A 19,348-nucleotide genomic window follows, 5' to 3' on the forward strand; every position below is an offset into this window, starting at 1 on the left:
TCAACCAAAAGAGATAGTTTTCTATGGTCCTGCAGGCACTGGTCAACCACTGTGGCCAGTTTACAGACATCTTTATAGGCTGGTCGGGAAAGGCGCCCAATGCCTCCGTCTTCCACAGCTCCAGCCTCTACCAGAAGCTGGAGTCCGGCACTTTCTTCCTTGAGCACAGCAGCAGGGTTGGGGATGTGGAAATGCCACTGTGCATTGTGGGAGACACGGCCTACCCCCCATGCCATGGCTGATGAAGCCCTGCACCAGCCACCTTGACCCAATGGCCGCCTGGCCAGAGCCTGCATGGAAGGCCGAATGTGCTTTTGGCTGATTGAAAGCAAGGTTCAGGTGCCTCCTGACCTACCTCAATGTGGGAGCAGAACATTCCCCAGGTGATGTCATCATGTTGTGTGTACCACAACATCATGGTGAGGAAAGAAGAGGCCTTCCTTCCATGGTGGGGGGTAGAGGCCAGATGAGAGAAAAGGGCCTTTGAGCAGCTACACACAGCTGCCATCCAGCAGGCCCATCAGGCATGGGTGTACATCCAGGAGGCCCTGAGGGAGAGTTTCTCACAAGGACCTCAGTAATTCTCCCAGGGCATCCCCACTAGGGGCCTGTGCCTTGCCCCCTCTGTCTTTCTGACAACAACCCCTCCCTTCCCTCCTCCACCACTCTCCCCTGAAGACACAATAAAATAACTCTTTGGTTGATAAAAACAGAACTGTGTGGTGATTTATTTGGGGTAGAAGTAACTAGGGAGAAGGGGGGAATGAGAACCTGGAAATGGGGAGAGGGAAAGGGAGCTGAGAAAAAAGTCCCTATTCCACATCCACATATGCCCTCTTCCAAAATAGCTTTTTCAGAAGAAGCCTTATTCCTCATGGAATGAGGTTTATCAGCATCAGAAAAAGCTGTCCATTATTTCGATTTTCTTTTGAAATAATGCAATTACTGCGTGGACGCTAGTATTGTTTTTCCAGAATAACCGCCGTTGTATACAGTGTAGATGCCCACAGAGACAAACTCATCATGAATATCTGTGGAAATGGAAAGGAAAACAGCTTTGTTACATGAATTTCCTACCTGCCCATCAACTCTCTGCACTGTCACCTACAGGCTGAGTGGAGTTTTCTGTTCTCTTTGCACCCTAGACGGACCTGTGCCTGCAGAAACTACCCATACAAAGGTACAAAGATGTGCCTCAAAAGACTCTACATCCTTTAGCTCAAGGATGGGGAACCTCTAGCATACCAGCTGCATGTAGTTCATCAGGAGTAGCTGCTGGAAGGCCTCCAGAAGATTTGTTTACATGAGCATCTACAGGCACAGAGCCCCACAGCTTCCAGTAGTTGTGATTCACTATTCTTAGCCAATGGAAGTTGTGGAAAGTGTCACAGGATGGTCCCTGGCTTCCTACAGCTCCCATTGGCTGGAAAGAGTGAACCACAACCACTAGGAGCGGTGGGGCCCTGTGCCTGTAGATGTTCAGATAAACAAACCTTCTGGAGGTCCACCAACAACTAACCATAACTAACTGTGCATGGCTCCTAAGCCAGAGGTTTCCCTACCTTGCTTTAGCCCTATGTACTGTGCTATGCTAATTTTTGCATTTCATAGTTTTCTAAGCTGATCCCACAAGAGATGTTCTTGGCAAGGCAACACAAGCTCTTGGAAACCAACTCCCATCTCCCTGGCAGCTCTGCTACACTTGTCCATGGAGAAAATGGGTTAATTTTTTAGCCAGCAGCTATTTTATCATTGATGATATTCCCTGGAGTCCTGCACTAACCTCCTCTTGGATAGTTCAGCAATTTCATAGTGATGACATGGGGCTTTCATGCCCCCTGAAGGCCAAATATTATTTATCTGAATAAGGCCCTTCTGCAGTGCCCTGTCTTTTGTTTAGTTTTGTATTCCTCCAAGCACAGAAGAAATTTTCTTACCCAATGCCCTCTTCAAAAATGAAAGAGGGATTTTTTTCCAGGTGGGAATTATTTTTCATTTTAAAGATGCCTCACCAACATAAAATTGATATATTTGTGCCAAAAGACTTTATACTTCCTGTGAGCAATTATGGAAGCAATAAAACATAAGAAAAAGAGCTGCGAGAGCTTAGGGAAACTCACCTGGCAAGCAAGTTTGCTTTTTCAAAAACAAAAATAAATAAAATGATTGAAGCTCCATGAGTTTAGGATCCTGGACTTTAATTAAAGTCAATAGAGAGAAATCGCTAAGACAAATAGTACACTTGACTTGGAATGACCATATCTTGGGCAGACCAAAGGCCAGATCCAACTATGCATTGTGATCACTTTGTGCCACCCTGCCAGCCAGCTATCTCCCTGACAGCCAAGATAGTTGGCCATGGGAGGATCACCCTGGGTAAGGGCATTTTCATGTGGCATGTGGCAACGAATCAGCTCTTTCATGCAGCTGCCAGTGTAACTGGCATAGTTTGCTTAAGATAGCAAAGCCAGAGAATCTCTGCATTCTAGCACAGTGGTTTTCAAACTTTTTTCCTCACGACCCACTTGGAGAAAATTGTTGATGCCGGCAACCCAACATTTCCATTTCCATTTTTGTCTGGAAATGGGTGACAGGAGAGGGATCATGTGAGGATTATCTATTGTATTCCCTCCCTCTGGGGCATCTGGTATTGGCCACAGTTGGCGGACAGGATACTGGACTAGATGGACCATTGTTCTGACCCAGTATGGCTGTTTTTATGTTCTTATGTTCTAACATAATTATATCTTTTCACTAAAGTGAGGGCTACGGGGTGAGATCAGGATGGGGCTGGTGTGTGGGAGGAGGAGAAGGCTTCATCTGGGTGTTCAGACTCTTGGGTGGAGTAGGATGAGGGTTTTGGAGTATAATAGGGGGTTCCAGGCTTGGGAACAGGGCAAAGGGGTTCAGGCTGTGAGCGGAAGCTCTGAACTGGGCTGGGGGTGGGTGTCAGAGTGGGAGCAGGCCCCATCTGTGGGTGCAGGCTCTGAGATGGGATGGAAAAGAGATGTTGGATTCTGGATTTGGAGAGGCTCAGGGCTGGGGCAGGGAGTTGGTGCTCAGGGTTTGGGCATGGGCTTTCCTCTTCCAGCTCCCAGTTAGCAGTGCAGTAGGGGTGCTAAGGCAAGTTTCCTGCTTGTCCTAGCACCACAGACTGCACTGCACCCCAGAAGTGGCCAGCAGCAGGTCTGGTTCATAGATAGAGGTGTACAAGTGGCTCTGTGGGCTGCTTTCGCCCTCAGGCATCGGTCCACAGAGCCAATGCCCAGGGTGGAAGCACTGGAGAGAGCCCCATCAGCCATGTGTAGGAGCTGGATCAGCTCCTGGCTGCTTCTGGGGCACAGTTGGATCTGCAGTGCCAGGACAGGTAAGAAGCCTGCCATGGCACTCTTCCTGGTCACCTGGTCACCCTACAGCAAGGCAACCCAGTTCCTAACATTCCCTTAGTTTGAAAATCTCTATTCTAGCACGCTCCCCATGTACCACACTGGGGCCTTTGAGTCTTTGGCACCTGGCACCTGCCAGAGGGGAGCCCACATCACAGGCAATTTGGGATCATGTTTCATATGGCCCTCAACCACAACTGAAATCTGGGCCCAAGTCTTCCTTCTTCACATCCTGACTGACCTTACTAATAAATATTTAGCCATATTCTGCCCTCACAAAATTTCAGAAACCAAGGAGAGCCACCAGCCCAATTCCATTTTTGAACATTTTTTTTGACAATTGAGTTATTCCTCAATCATCAGGAGCAAATGAAGGGATAATCATGTTTATTAATTAACTATGCACTGCCCTTTACCTTATGCAGTCACTTATTCCTCTTCAAAATGAACACTGTGTGATCTGCTAAAGATTCATACCCCTTGATACAGCTGTAAATCTCTCCACAAGCTGCAAGGCAGTGAGGAGTCAGATTACTCATCTATGTAACTGTAGGTAGAATTTACTGCTAACCAAGTCTCTTCAAATCTCCCAGAAATACTGCACTTCTACCTCTCCTTGGGGGGCCATCTCATATTCTCATATTCTCCTCTTTCTCAGCCACAGTGATCCTACAAAGAACTTCACAGACTGCACTTATCACTTGCTTTTCATGCAGAGTCCAGTGAACAGATGACTTTAGGCTTGTTCAGGAGTTCTTGACCACACTGTGCATGGATTTACTGCTCAGAGGAATGTATGAAACATGTCAGTATGCTGAATTTTACAAACCGAATCACACCAAATAATTTGCCCCTATGTTTGTTTTGAACATTGCTCAACTTTTATTGAATCTTTATGGAAAACATTGAAGAGAAACAAAACTCTTAATAAGTAAATATGTAAATGGTTCTAATATTTATGCTTTGTATTATTTGAAATTTAATTAACAACACCATAGTTTGTTATGGATGTAAAAACAAATAAAACTTTATTTCTAAAGGCCTTCTTTAATTTTTTCTGAATAAATAACCACAGTGTTTTCACTTTTATTCTTCCATTGTTCATGGTAATTGGTCTGAATTGAAAAATAATTCACGGGAGTTCAATTGGCTTTATGAGGTTATACATACCATCCTCCATCAGGTTCTACTAATTAGAAAAGCATCAGTTTACATCATGCTCCTCAGTTTAAACAATTATCTGATAGTTGTAGGAAAATGACAGTTTCCAATGCTAGGTAACATAAGGACATTGCCCCAGCATCGAAAGAATGAATAATAATGGAAGCAGTGAACTGGAGTGAATGGAGGCATCCTCTACACACATTCTATGTCAAGTTTTAAATTTGTTACCTTCAAAATGTACTGAGTCTTATGTTCAGGGCTAAACCTTTCGTTCTGGTGGATTTAAGTTAAGGCGTACAACCGAGTTCTGCTTGCAATTACCCCAGTACAAATCTGAAGTCACTTCTTCAGTGCTTTGCACAACCGGGCCCAGGTCTATTGCCCACAATACACACATTGACTTCAATGAGCACTATACAATGTGCAAGGGATGGCTGAATCAAGCAGTGCCACATGCTCAACTCCATTCCACATTCCTTGTGCTATTCAAGTGGTACAAAAGCAGTTGATGCTGCATGCATCTCTTCAGCCATAAATTCAGCACAGTTAGCTCCTTCAGCCCTCAGGAAAGGAGGTGACAAAAAGGTGTCACCAAAAACATGCTACATACCAGCTCACCTCAGGTAATAGATGGCTCCCTTGGATATCATTGTTTGCTGTCATAAGTGTGAACAGTTCAGGCTGGCACAGAAGTGGACAAAGAATTAGGAGGCCATAACAAGTTCCCTGATGGCCTCCTCCCACACATCTTAGTTAAAATAAAGACTCTTAACCTTAATTATTTACACTTGAGCAAAGTGGGTGTTATGCTAGCATTCTGACTTGGTAGCATTTTACATTCACTTTACTATAGGTCAGGGCTACTCAACACGCAGCCCATGGGTAGGATCCTTTGAACATGGCCTCCACTGGGAACATACTCCGCAATGGCAAGTTAATATAATTGTCTTCTGTTGATATGCATTTTAGTAATTAAATTCCTGGACTGTCATTGCTCATTAAAAGTGCTGTCATATGGATGGAAATCGGGTAAATATTGCATTTTATTAATATCAGTAGAACTGTCTTAAATGGGGCCCGTGAGTTGTGCAGTCTTGCCTTAATCTTTGTATTCATGCCCATAAGTGTGAAAGAAGCTATTTGTATATATTTGCATATATGTTTGCATATATATGCATCCACACTTAAGTTGTGGCCCTCGGCATGTGCTGTGGGTATCATTGTGGCCCCTGGGGCTTCCAAAGTTGAGTAGTCCTGCTGAAGGTGATGCAAGGTAAGGAGAATGAAGCCTGTTGACTTCTGGAGAGTTTTATTCCTGTATACAGTGGAAGAGATGAGTGCTTCTTTCTTTCTTTCTTTCTTTCTTTCTTTCTTTCTTTCTTTCTTTCTTTCTTTCTTTCTTTCTTTCTTTCTTTCTTTCTTTCTTTTAGTTTTTAAACCAATAAACCAGATGCACACTGATGGGTTCACTACAAAGTTGCTGAAATAAGCAAGCTAAAGCACGTAATGGCAAGAAAACAATTTCACTTCCCATGGGTAGAAGGTGCAGCTACATTTTCACACTGCTGCTGAACTCTGGCAAAAAGGCCAAACAGGCTCCTCAGAACTCATAAGCTGACTGCTGTTTGGCCCATAATGCACTTTCCATTACAAACTTGATTGTGCTCGTTAGGTTTGCACAAAAGAACCATCTAAACCAATTTGGAAACACTGCTCCGGAAAACTGATTGAAAATTCAAAGTAAATGTCACCGAGGGAGCCATGAGAGCTGCTGAAATGAAAAGTAATATCAGAATTAGAGCACCATGTCCTTATCATATTTTGAAAGGGTTTTGGAGAGCTGGGTAAGAAGTTGAGCATGCCTCAGCTCAGGCTGAATTAAGGGAAATGTGAGAGCAAAGAAATGAGCAGCTGGCCAAACATGATCTATACAATGAGAGCACCATCCTTTGAAGGGAATAAAATAACCCATATTCTAGCAGCTCGTGAGTCAGTGCACAAAAAGGAGAATGAGAATAAAACTTCTTCCTCCCTGAATTTCTGTGAGTGCAGAGGATAGACTAAGTTCCCCACTAACCCTTCCCCCTTCGCATGTTGGGAATATATTAACCCACTAGCATAGGTAGTGAAGGAATTGACTCTTTATGGCAGAGGTCAGTCTATTGATTGGGACATTCACCTGGGTTCAACAAGGGAGGTATTTAAATAAAAAGAGGTCTTTTAAATGGAAAGATTCATTTTCCATCTGAGGTGAAATTGAGCCAGCCAGTCTGAGCAGCCAGGAGAATGGAGTGCAGCAGGGGACAGAAGCTCTAGGGTGAGACTGTGATTTTGTATTTGTGTATTTATTTATAATGAGTAAAAGATGCCTGTTCAGAGTTCAGTAGTAGAGCCCTCCATAAGCCAAAAAAATAGTGAAAATGGGATCTACTTCTCTGAAAATTGTCTGGAGCAGGGTTGGGGTTAGGCACTGTGCTCTGAAACCAGAATTTTAAAAATATAATGTTACTTATCAACAAGGCTGTTTTCCTGTATTTTTGGAGCTGACATTGCAGTTTAGGGCTAGCTATGCATGTGCACTTTTTAAAAAGGGAGATCCATGATAAAACCTTAAGGAGATGGTATCACAGATAAGGGGTAAGTTACACATCTGTCTTCTGGATTTGTCAAGTGCACTTCCTGCCAGCTCTCAGACTTTCAGCTAAGTCCTAGGCTGAATTATTCTGGGAAAATCCTTGTCCCCGATTCTCCTGTGGTGCCACTCCCCACTTGTCTGAATCTTAGGGATGGGGCCAGACAGATTGAGAGAGCTGAGGTAATTCTTAGTGCCCCCCCTTACCATGAGGCTCTACCCCATGCTCCTGCTTTCCCTGCTCTCCCACCCCTAAAGCTCCATCTCCTCACCAGTCCAGATAGTAAAAGGCAGTCATAAGAGCACTCAAGGAGCTCAGCCCACTGTGGGGAGGCCTGGACCCTCCAACTGTCCTTGGAGGACTTTGGGATACAAAAGCAGTCCTCAGCCCATGTCCCTGCCCCTCAGAACACACCACCCAGGGAAGGTGGAGGGTTTGGGGCTCCCCACACTAACCACCACTTCTGGCCCAGCCCATGGGTGGCACTTCAGGAGAAGAGGAGGGTGTGGGCCTCAGGAACAAAAGTAGAGGATGGGCCATGGGCAGGGGTGGGGTTCCTGCATGTGCCTTGCTTGTGCTGGTCACCCTACAGCTGAATATGGATGCAGTCATATGATTCTCCCACTCTCAGACCTAGATCTGGGTTACAGTTACCCAGTATTAGTCATGACTTATCTTAGCTTGTCTGACAAAGGTTGTGTCTGCACTGAAGCTTATATCAGCATAATTTATGTCTCTCTCGGAGGGGGGGGATATGAATAATAAGGAGCGATATGTTTCACAGACACAAACGCCAGTGTGAACTGTGCTGTGTTGGCAGAAAAGCTTCTCCTGTCAGCCTAGCTACTGCCTCTCAAGGAGGTAGTTTCATTATGCTGTCAAGTAAGCGCTCTCTCGTCAGCATTGATCATTTTCACCACATAGGAGGGGTGCAGCTGCATCAATGCAGTTATGCTGCTGCAACATGGTATGTGTATACAAGCCCTTAGGCTGGGACTCAGCAGTTCTCTTCCCTTTGGGTCAATGGCAGTGGTAAGTGGTGATCAGACAGCCTCCTTTAAACAAAGTGTCATTTATTTAGACCAAAAGCATTGGAGAGAAAACAGATCTTGAAATCAATGAAAGAATGTCTTCCTGCCTGTTTATCATGTATCTCACCATCTGCCACATGCGGACCCTGGCAAGGCTCCTTCCCTTATACACTGTCTCAGCAGAGTCTCTCTCTGTGTCAGTTTTTCTCTCTGCCAGAGCTCACTGACAACACCTTGGAGGACTCTGCAACATATCTCCATTCTTTTCCTCAGAAGGCTTTTTAATGTTTCAGTGGTTGGATTAGTTTTGTTTTTGTTTTCATCTCCAGCCTCCCAGCCTGGACAAATAGCAGGGTCACTTTGGCCCTAAGCATTGTCTTCTAATCACTGCCAGTGTTTTCTAGAAGGTTCCTTAGGTGGGACAATTGTGCTGCTTTCCTCTATTTTCGTTCCTGAGACCCCTATTGAACTAGATCAATACACTAAGGGTATGTCTACACTACCCCGCTAGTTTGAACTAGCGGGGGTAATGTAGTCATCCGCACTTGCAAATGAAGCCCGGGAAATTCAAATCCCGGGCTTCATTTGCAAGTGTGGATGACTACATTACCCCCGCTAGTTCGAACTAGTGGGGTAGTGTAGACATACCCTAACAGGGGAAAGTACTAAAACTCCAATATACAGTAAGGGTACATTTCCCCATAACATTATTTTGAAATAACTAGCTTTATTTCGAAATAGCTTAGTCCACATCTACACAGCAGGCAGTTATTTTGAAATAATGCCGAAAAACTGTCAAACTGGAGGACTTATTACTCTGATTCCGGTTACCCCCATTGTATGAGGAGTAAGGGAAGTAAGAGGAAGAGTGCTTTATTTTGAAATAAATGCTGTGTAGATGCTCCCAATTTTGAAATAAGCTATTTTAAAATAAGGTAGGCAATTGACGTAGCTCAATTTGTGTAGCTTATTTCGAATTAAGCCCAGCTGTGTAGATGCACCTTAAATTTCCCTCACTGACCAAGTCACATATCAAATTAATACAATGGTGACACCTCTAGCGTTCATATTATTATGTAACAGCTCCATGTCTGTCACAGATGGCAACCTTAAAGATGTGTAGGAGTTACTCCACAGGTACACTTGCAGAAACCTAAGTCATTCTACTTTCCAGTCTCAAGCAGGTAGAATGTCTCCAGCTACTTCAAACATTCTAGCACAGCCATAATTATTATGACACACAATCAAGTCCTAAGAGAAGAAAAAGGGCTGTTTTAAGTAAGAAACACACTCCCCCCAAAACCACATCTAAATGTTTTCTCCATTTTTGTAAAAAACATGAGATTGGTGAAGAAAAAGAATGGGTGAGAAATGTCTTTACAGCCTAAGATGAGACAAAACTATTATTTTTACGGAGCTTTTAATAGGTTATCTATATTGCTATTTATTTCAACAGACACTGGGTTCCCAAGAAGCAAATGCAAACATCCACAAGTTTACACGATGGTGGGCAAGTAGATACATGGATCAAAACTTTTAAAAGTAGCTAAAGGTTGGCGCACCTCCATTTTGGGGCACCCACACTGAGACAACATAAAAGTGACTAACTTTCAGAAATTGTTGTACTTATGCTCTTGAAAGCAAGGTTCTCTGTGATGGCTCACTCTAGAAAATCTTTGCCATATTATCCATTTTTATTCAAATTGTAAATGTTCTAGGACAATGGAGGCTTCATTCTTGTCCAAGGTCTCAATGTTCCTGCAGTACAAAAAAGTGAATAATGAAAGGTGGTGGGAGAGCTTATATATACAAAAGAATAGTTCTTGTGCACACTTATTTTTGTTCTAACGTAGTAGGGGTTTATCTGGGGGACTAAAAGATGTGTGTTACAGAAGAAAAAGGTCAAGTAGAATCTGAGACCCAATGAATTTAGTGACCAAGCTCCCATTGACTTCTACGGCCCACTCCATCCTTTTTAAAATATATACACACATTGGTTAACCTGAAGACTTATTTTTTGGTTTGATCTCCATCAGATAGAATCCACTAATGTAGTATGGTTTAGAAGAATTTTGGTGTGTGTGTGTGTGTGTGTGTGTGGTGCGGGGGAGAGTTACCATCTTAAAGCTTAAATTTGACCAAGAAAAGAAAGCTCTTGTGACTTAATTAGAGGGCTCAGTTTGCATGTCTGGGAGGAGAGATATCATTAGTGGAGAGTTTTGAGTGTGTGTTCTTTTTGTGTTATTGATTTTTCTTTCAATGGTTTTTCTGTGAATCTATCGCTGAGTCATAATCAAACCAAATATAATGTAAAAGAACAAATTGAAAACAAGTAAGTCAAGCAAAATCCATTGCTCTCTCCAAATGTCCTAACCCCAGTTCTTGACAATCTCCCCAAGTTATTTTGGTTCATTAACCAAACTTTTTTTTAGCAGAGCATAAAATCATGTCCAATTGGCTTCCACTAGAACTTCTGTTCTAGCTAGTGGCAGTACTTTTTCATCTATGGAAAAGAGCTACTGTAAAAATAACAAGAACAGAATGTGCAAGCTAAATTTCCACAACTGTCATTTTTAAATGTGTTTGCAGTAATGTTGGAGTTGTGTTGGTTCCAGGATAGTAGGGAGACTTATGGATCAAGTAACATTTTTTGTTGCACCAGTTTCTTTTGAGCTTATGCAGGGATCTTCACAGGCCCACTGAAAGTAAACCTTGACTCTTGGGAGCTACAAAATCGTCTTGGTGTTCCTAAAAAATCTTGAAAAGGAACAATAGAAGACACTTGCTCACCATTGCCATCTTTGCTCCAATCCATCTTATGAAGGAGTCCCTGGAATTAAATGTAATATTTTTTAATTAAAAACACCTCTTATTTGAGTTGAACTTGACCTATTTTCAAATGTCGGAAAAAGATACGCAAATTGCAAATGCAATTTCCACTTCTTTGGGGGAAGAGGCTTTTCCAAAATTTGGCCTATCTACATGAAAAAATCCTCCTCTTTCAGATCACCCCATATTCCTCATAAAATGAGGAATACAGGGATGCTGAAAGAACACGTCTGCTTTTTCAGAAACTGTTCTGAAAAAGCGGGCACGTTCCTTGGACACGTATACTGGAGGTATCCTGGAAAAACTCTGTAGTGTAGACATAGCCTTAGTCTTCACTAGTGATACCCCAACACAGAGTGATTTCAGAAATGATTCATGCTTTTAACATTGTGGGGAATAAAGGGCCATTTGGTAACCTCCTCTTGAAAGTTCTAGAGGGAAAGATTCAGAGGGCCCTAGAAATTTTGAAGGTGACTCTAGAGTTTTCTCCACATGGTCTCTTTATATAAGTGACTTTTGAGAGATGATTGTTGAGACAATTGATTTAGGGAATTCTGGCTTTAACCAGAATTCATGAATTCATGGATCACCTGACAACCCTGGACTGCCCCACTGATGTCTCTTCTCTACTGGCAACAGAGCATTACTCATTAGCATGTTCCAGTAAAAGTTAAGGTTCCTTAAAACATTTATTCTTGGTCAGATATCCTTGGGGATTTTAATAGAGCAATGATGCACCCTGCACTCAAGATCCATCTCTTCCTAACCCTTTACCAGCTCCCAAATGCCAATGAAGGTCATTCACCTTCAATACTGCACGTCTTCAGAGAGGAATTCTTTGGATATTGGAAGGGAAACATGATCCTCGAAATCTGAAAAGAAAGCATTGCTTATTGCTTTTATGCCACTTAAAATAAAGAGTTAATGGCTTATACGTGTTTAATATCATGTATGTTGATTGAAGATGGCATTATCTGTAACCCAGAAGAAAAAAAAGGAAATAGATATATCACAAAAGGACTTCTGCTAAAAAGTATAAAGATGTGTTAATTATGTTTCTTATAGAAAAATGCTAGAGGAAGATCTTCACTAGCTCAACAAAATAAACAGCACCTTCTACATCAAACAATAGTTAATAGAACAGGAAGAAACATTGACATTGAAAATAATGAATTCACATTAATCTAAGATTAGAAACTAACTGCTGAATGCAACAATATCAGAAGTTCTCTAAATAAAATGATGCTCAAAACTCTTTTGCATTTAAAATTGGATTCTTAAGACTCCATCTATGTTCATATTCCTCTCATGTCCATATCCTCCTCTGGTTCCCTATGTGTGGTCAATTTGGGATGAAAACTTAATTTAATCAGGAAACATAAGAATAAAAAAATGGGAGATTAAATCAGTGAGAGATTAAATTCCAACTGCTCCAAATTTGAGGTCAATGAAGCTCCTGAAATGTAGGGTAACTTTCAAGACAATTAACTCATTTTGAAACCGAATTACTATTTTTAATTTTTTTTTCCTATATCAGGATTTTGATTAGTAACTATGCTAGAAAATGGTCAAAGTAGAAGTGGGGAGAATTCAGAGCTAGCTTTAAATTATCGGGCCCTAGTTAGATTTTTCTATTGCTTATATAGCTCAGTTGCAAATGATACTAAGGATACGTCTACATAACAACATTATTTCAAAATAATTAGTGTTATTTTGAAATATTGTTGAAATACTGTCAATCTGGAAGGACTTCTTACTCCGACTCCTGTAGCCCTCATTGTAGGAGGAGTAAGACAAATCAGAGAAAGAGTACTCTATTTCCAAATAAGTGCTGTGTAGATGCTTCCAATTTCAAAATCAGCTATTTCAAAATAAGTAATGCAATGTACATAACTCAATATTTATAGCTTATTTCAAGTTAATCCCTGCCGTGTAGACTCACCCTTATATACTTTTCTTGCACCCAAAAGCTTAGTTTAGATAAAATAAAAATAAGGAAAATATGCTACACAATATTTTACTGATCATGAAACAAAATGAACTGGAATGACTTGAAAATGAGGGTTTAATGAGTAGTTTGAAGAATGGAGGTGTTGTGTGGTAGTCAAAAAGACCCTTCCAGGAATAAGAGAAATATGGAAGAAGACATGAAGCTGACAGAAGTGAAAGACTAGGAAAACAGCAATAAAGTGGAAGGGAGAGCTGATGAGAGCAATAGTGAAGGGCAGGTGACAATTAAAGCATACATGGATAGTCAAGGAAGTGAAGTGGCAAATGCCTGGCTAGCCTGAGAGGCATTGGCTGTAATCACATGAGCAGACAATCATGCCTGTTAGCTGGAGCAATCTGAGTGAAAGAAAATACTTTACTGGGGGAAAAACATTCAGTAGAAAGAAGCTGATCAGGCTCAATAGCTCTGACTAGTTCCTTATTTAAGAGAGGCTATCAAATCCAGGACAAATTCATTTCTTATATAATTCCATTGTTTTCAATGAAATTTCATCTGTGAGAAATGTTATTGGCTCCTACAAATTTCAGGGGCAGGTTCTCTTACCCTTGTTCACATTGATTAATATCTTACTGCATGAGTTAGTCTTAATGATATCAGTGGGACTACCTCTGGAGCAATCAACTATTCTGCATAAGAAAGAGTGGTAAAATTGTGCTTGAATTTAAGCTGTTAATTAGCATGGACTGCATGGTATGAAAGCACAAGTGCTATGTTGTTTTTAAGAATATTTAGGTATTTTAATTTTCACTTTTATTGGTCTCTTTGCCTGCTTTATGCATGAATAAAGTTGCCATTTGACCTATCTGCCTTCTCTGATCTTCTTGATTACAGCAATTTGGGGATTTTATTGCAGAAATTCAGACATTTTGCTGCTATTATAATACAGCACATAATTCCATTTACTCTGTTCACACTTCATAGCTAAAAAATTGTTAGGTTTTTTTTACTCCCTTGAGCACCTTCAAAAGAAGATGGATCAACTATCAACTGTAATTAATGGAAAAGGTTCTTTATCATGCAAAGTGTGAAATATAGTTCTCATTGCTAAAAAAAGGCCCAACAAAAGTTAATCAGACTAGATACTCAGGATATGAAAATGCAGGAGGACTTAATGCCTTTTTTTTTGGCATGTAATTGCATAGTTCGGGGGGGGTATTATTATTATTATTTATTTTTTAATATGCCTGCTGAATTCCTCTGCCTGAAAGCTTAAGAAGAACTTACAAAGTTTATAGGCTTTTTGCTGGCTTTCTATACAAGAGGGAAATTTACCCTTAATCTCTGGGAAAATACATACAGAGTTAAATTCATATCTGGGGTAACCTTATGGTTACAGCATATTCTTACAACTCTAGATAAAGCTGCTAAATAAATAATTATAATGGCATGAAGTTGTTTACCCCATGATACTCATCCATGTGAGCACTAATGATACTGTGAGGTGCGACACTGAGCAGATCAAGAGTGACTACACAGCTCTGGGAGTATGGGTGAAGGAGTTTGGAGCACAGGTGGTATTCTCTTCAATCCTTCCTGTCAAAGGTAGGGGCCCAGGAAGAGACAGGTGCATCCTGAAGGTGAATGCCTGGCTGCGAAGATGGTGTCACCAGGAGGGCTTTGGCTTCCTCAACCACGGGATGCTATTCCAGGAAGAACTGCTAAGCAAGGATGGTGTTCACTTTTTGAGAAATGGGAAGACCGTATTTGGATACAGACTGGCTAACCTAGTGAGGAGGGCTTTAAGCTAGGTTTGACGGGGACATGTGACCAAAGTGAAGAACATGGAGACCTGGGAGATGAGTAGGAAATGGGAGGGAAGGTGGACTATAATAGCAGAGAGAAAGGAGGGACAAGGCAGAACTGGGAGGGAAGATGAAATCAGTATCTTAGATGCCTATATATGAATGCAAGAAGTATGGGTAATAAGCAGGAAGAACTAGAAGTGCTAATAAATAAATACAACTATGACATCATTGGCATCATAGAGATCTGGTGGGATAATACACACAACTGGAATATTGGTATAGCAGGGTACAGATTACTTAGGAAGAACAGGCAGGGGAAAAAGGGAGGAAGTGTTGCCTTATATATTAAAAATGTACATACTTGGACTAAGGTGGAGATGGACACAGGAGACGAGAGTCTCTGGGTTAGGCTAAAAGGGGTAAAAAAATAAGGGTGATGTCATGCTAGGGGTCTACCAAGGTGGAAAAGATGGATGAGGCTTTTTTTAAACAACTAACAAAATCATCCAAAGCTCAGGATTTGGTGGTGATAGGGGACCTCAACTATCCAGATATATGTTGGGAAACTAACACAGCAGGGCACAGACTATCCAATAAGTTCTTGGACTGCATTGGTGACAACTTTTTTTTTCAGAAGGTTGAAAAAGCTACCGGGGGGGAAGCTGTTCTAGATTTGATCTTAACAAATAGGGAGGAACTGGTTGAGAATTTGAAAGTGGAAGGCAGCTTGGGTGAAAGTGATCATGAAATCATAGAGTTCATGATTCTAAGGTATGGCAGAAGGGAGAATGGCAAATTAGAGACAATGGATTTCAGGAAGATAGATTTTGGTAAGCTCAGAGAGCTGGTAGATACAGTCCCCTGGGAAGCAAGACTGAGAGGAAAAACAACTAAAGAGAGTCGGCAGTTTTCAAAGGGACATTGTTAAGGACCCAAAGGCATGCTATTCTGCTGCATAGGAAAGATAGAAAATATAGCAAAAGACTGCCTTGGATACACCAGGAGATCTTTCATGATATAAAAATAAAAAAGGAGTCATATAAAAAATAGAAACTAGGACAAATTACAAAGGATGAATATAAGTACATAATACAGGAATGCAGGGGCAAGATTAGAAAGGCAAAGGCACAAAATGAGCTCAAACTAGCTACAGGCATGAAGGGAAACAAGAAGACATTCTATAAATATATTAGAAGCAAGAGGAAGACCAAGGACTGGGTAGGCCCATTGCTCAGTGAGGAAGGGGAAACAGTAATAGGAAACTTGGAAATGGCAGAGATGCTCATCCCAGGGAGGTCGTCAAATGTCTTTGATGTCGACTGCAGAGCGTCCAGACTACTGCGCTGAGCCGACAAACAGCTGATCGGCTCAGCGCGGCACCCATGTAAATGTAAATGAAGCAGCAATTATTTAAATCACCGCTTCATTTTCCTATGCCGGGTAGTCTAAGCTACATGGCTCTGTCGCTAGAGGCATGTAGTCTAGACATACCTTAGGATAGCTATATGGACAGAGTTGGCAATGGGGTTTGTTGCAAGGTTTGTTTCCTGGGTTGGTGTTTCTGTTTTGTGGTGTGTAGTTGGTGGTGAGTATCTGTTTCAGTATTTGGGGGGCTGTCTCTAAGTGAGGACTAGTCTGTTTCCCAAGGTCTGTGAGTGTGATGGATCGTCATCTAGGACAGATTGTTTCGTTTAGAAAAGAGAAGACTGAGAGGGGACATGATAATAGTTTTAAAGTACCTAAAAGGTTCTTATAAGGAAGAGGGAGAACAATTATTCTCCTTAACCTCTGATGACAGGACAAGAAACAATGGGCTTAAATTGAAACAAGGGAGATTTAGGTTGGACATTGACATTAGGAAAAACTTCCTAACTGTGAGGATGTTTAGGCATGGGAAAATGGAATCTGCATCACTGGAGATATTTAAGAACAAGTTAGACAATGGATTCCCAAACTGGGTGACGTGCCCCCAAGGGGGGACATGAAGAAATTCCAGGGGGGATGCGAGGCGACCCAGCCACACACACACCCTTCAATCCCACCCCAAGTTTTGCTGCTATTTTTGGGAGGGGGCGTGAGGGGTTCTCAAAAATCAAAAAGGGGGCACAATGCTGAAAAGTTTAGGAACCACTGGGTTAGACAAACACCTGTCAGGGATGGTTTAGAGGGTGGTTGTGGAGCCAAAAGGATACTATAAGTACAGGGGACTAGATGTGACAATCTCTTGAGGTTCCTTCCAGTTCTAGTATTCTATGATTCTATGAGCTGGAGAGATTTTAGCTGGGAGCTGTAGGTAATGGCCAGTGGCATTGTATTGCTTTCTTTCTTGGGTCTATTCTAAGTATGTGACGTCTGAGTACCTTCCTGGCTCTGACAATCTGTTTCTACCCATGTGAAGGCATGTAATATAGTTTTAAAAATGCTTGAGAGAGATGGATTAAAGCAAATGTGTTTATATCTTGGGCTTGGCTGTAGACGACAGATCGTGTGATATGTTCTGGACGAAAGCTGGGGGCATGTAGTTATAGCAGTCAGTAGGTTTCCAGTATAAGGTTGTGTTTATGTCACCATTGCTGATTTTCACTATATTGTCCAGAAGAAGATATCTTGTGTGGAATGGTTCTGGCTGAGGTTGATAGTGGAGTTGAAATCCCAGTGGAATTCTTTGGGTCCAGATGATGAAAATGTCATCAATATAGTACAAGCAAATGAGAGGAACTTAAGGATGAGAGCTGAGGAAGTGTTGTGGGGACATGCGGGTGCCCACAGCAGTGCCACTGACTTGAAGGTATAAATCTGAAATGGTTGTGGGTGAGGACAAAGTCACAAAACTCAGCCACCAGTTGTGCCGCAATATCATTGGGGATATAGTGCCTGATGTCTTATAGTCCATATTTGTGTATGATGTTGGTGCAGAGAGTCTACATCCAGAGCTGTCCTATGCATAGGATGGTTTAGGGCTTTAGCCCCAAACCCTGCATTTTGGGGGGCTACCTGGTGTGACCATCACCAGGCAGATTTGAATCTGGGACCTCTGGCTTTATAGCTCAAATTGGCTTTATAGCTCAAGCTGTAGAGTCTCCCACATTAAGCTCTAGAAGTCCCAGGTTCAAATCTGCCCGGTGGTGGTTATACTGGCAGCCACCTCAACCAAACTATGAGCACTGCCCAGTGGATTATGTGCAGGTCAGGCACAGGACAGTAGCCGGGGTCAGTCCCCTTCATACTCCACAGTGGAGGGAGATGGAACAACCCGGCAGCCTGCTGTGCTCCACTTCACCTCACTCTGCCATTCATCATGGTAGGAAGAAGAGCATTCTGCTTCTCACCTCCATGGAGAAGCAGAGCACAGTGAAGTGGGTGAAGCAGTCTGCTGGATGACTACAGTGAGCATGGGAGGGCAACCTCTGCTGCCACCGAGCACCAAGTGCTCCATTAATCTCCTAACTTGCATTGCTCCAGGAAGGGGGCAAAGAGGCAGAGCCTGGAGAAGGGGTGGAACAGGGACAGGGCAGGGTAGAATAGAGGCAGAGTGGGGGTGGGGCCCTGAGGTGGTGAGATTGCTGTGGGCCCCACACTTGGGGCACCAAGGGGGTTGCCCTGGGCCCTCCACCCCCTAGGGACAGCTGTCTACATCTACACTGTTTTGTGAATCTTGTCAGGTTTTAATTATTTAAATTAAATAATTAAATAAGTTAAATTAAATTGGTTGTTACTAAAATGATTAGGAAAATTCATGTCAAATTTGCATATAGCTTTTTATTAAACAAACAGACATTTTTCAACAAATAAACTGTCAAAAAAAAAAAAAGGAGAGAGAAAGAAAAATCCCAGCTATCACTGATTCTAGACAGTCTTCAAAAGCAGTTCTCATAGTAACACCCCAGGAGTCAGTCAGCCTTGAAAGGAACACAAAATCTTCAACACATTTCTATCAGGTTCCTGCTAGGAAAAATGCTCAGACTATCTCTGCCATAGAAACTTGTAGTCAAATAGGATAGGAGGAGGGAATAACAAGTATTTTTCCTGTGCTCTTAAATTTTTCCAAACACAAGCATGCTCAGACCAAGAGGTGGTAAAAAGCACTCCCTCCCCCCCCCCCCCGGCATAGATTTCACTGACACTATATCAGCGGGAGATACTCATTGGGGGCATCTCCCAGCTATGCAGGAGACTTTATGGCAGAGCAGCTGCAGTGTTACAGCTGTGCCACTATAACAGCAATGGGGAACTGCCAGAATGCCAGACACATGTGGTTTGTCAGGATTAGCCACTGGCGGGCCACCAGATGCTTTGTTTACCCGAGTGTCTGTAGGCACCGACATCACAGCTCTCAATGGCTGCGGGGTTGCCATTCCCAGCCACTGGGAACTGTGAGGCACTGTGCCTGAACACACTTAGGTAAACAAACCATCTGGAGGCCTGACAGAGGCCAACCCCACATGTGACCCACAGGCCAGAGCTTCCTTACCACTGTGCCTACCACTTCCCTACCATTTAGGGAATAGCCTAAGAGTCTCTATTTGAAAAGCCAGTGGAATATGACCCA

At 42.3% G+C, this 19,348-nt stretch overlaps 1 long non-coding RNA gene across 1 annotated transcript; it reads right to left on the minus strand.

Annotated features, from left to right (window-relative positions):
- Positions 1-9,499: 9,499 nt before the first annotated feature.
- Positions 9,500-11,918, minus strand: LOC102461127 (uncharacterized). The gene is made up of 3 exons (XR_331365.2): positions 11,849-11,918; positions 11,005-11,044; positions 9,500-9,972 (listed from the first exon to the last, which is right to left on the minus strand). It is a non-coding gene; the product is annotated as an uncharacterized LOC102461127 (long non-coding RNA).
- Positions 11,919-19,348: the final 7,430 nt, after the last annotated feature.

The sequence above is a fragment of the Pelodiscus sinensis genome, chromosome 1 (genome assembly GCF_049634645.1).
Source record: "Pelodiscus sinensis isolate JC-2024 chromosome 1, ASM4963464v1, whole genome shotgun sequence".
NCBI classification, from domain to species: domain Eukaryota; kingdom Metazoa; phylum Chordata; order Testudines; family Trionychidae; genus Pelodiscus; species Pelodiscus sinensis.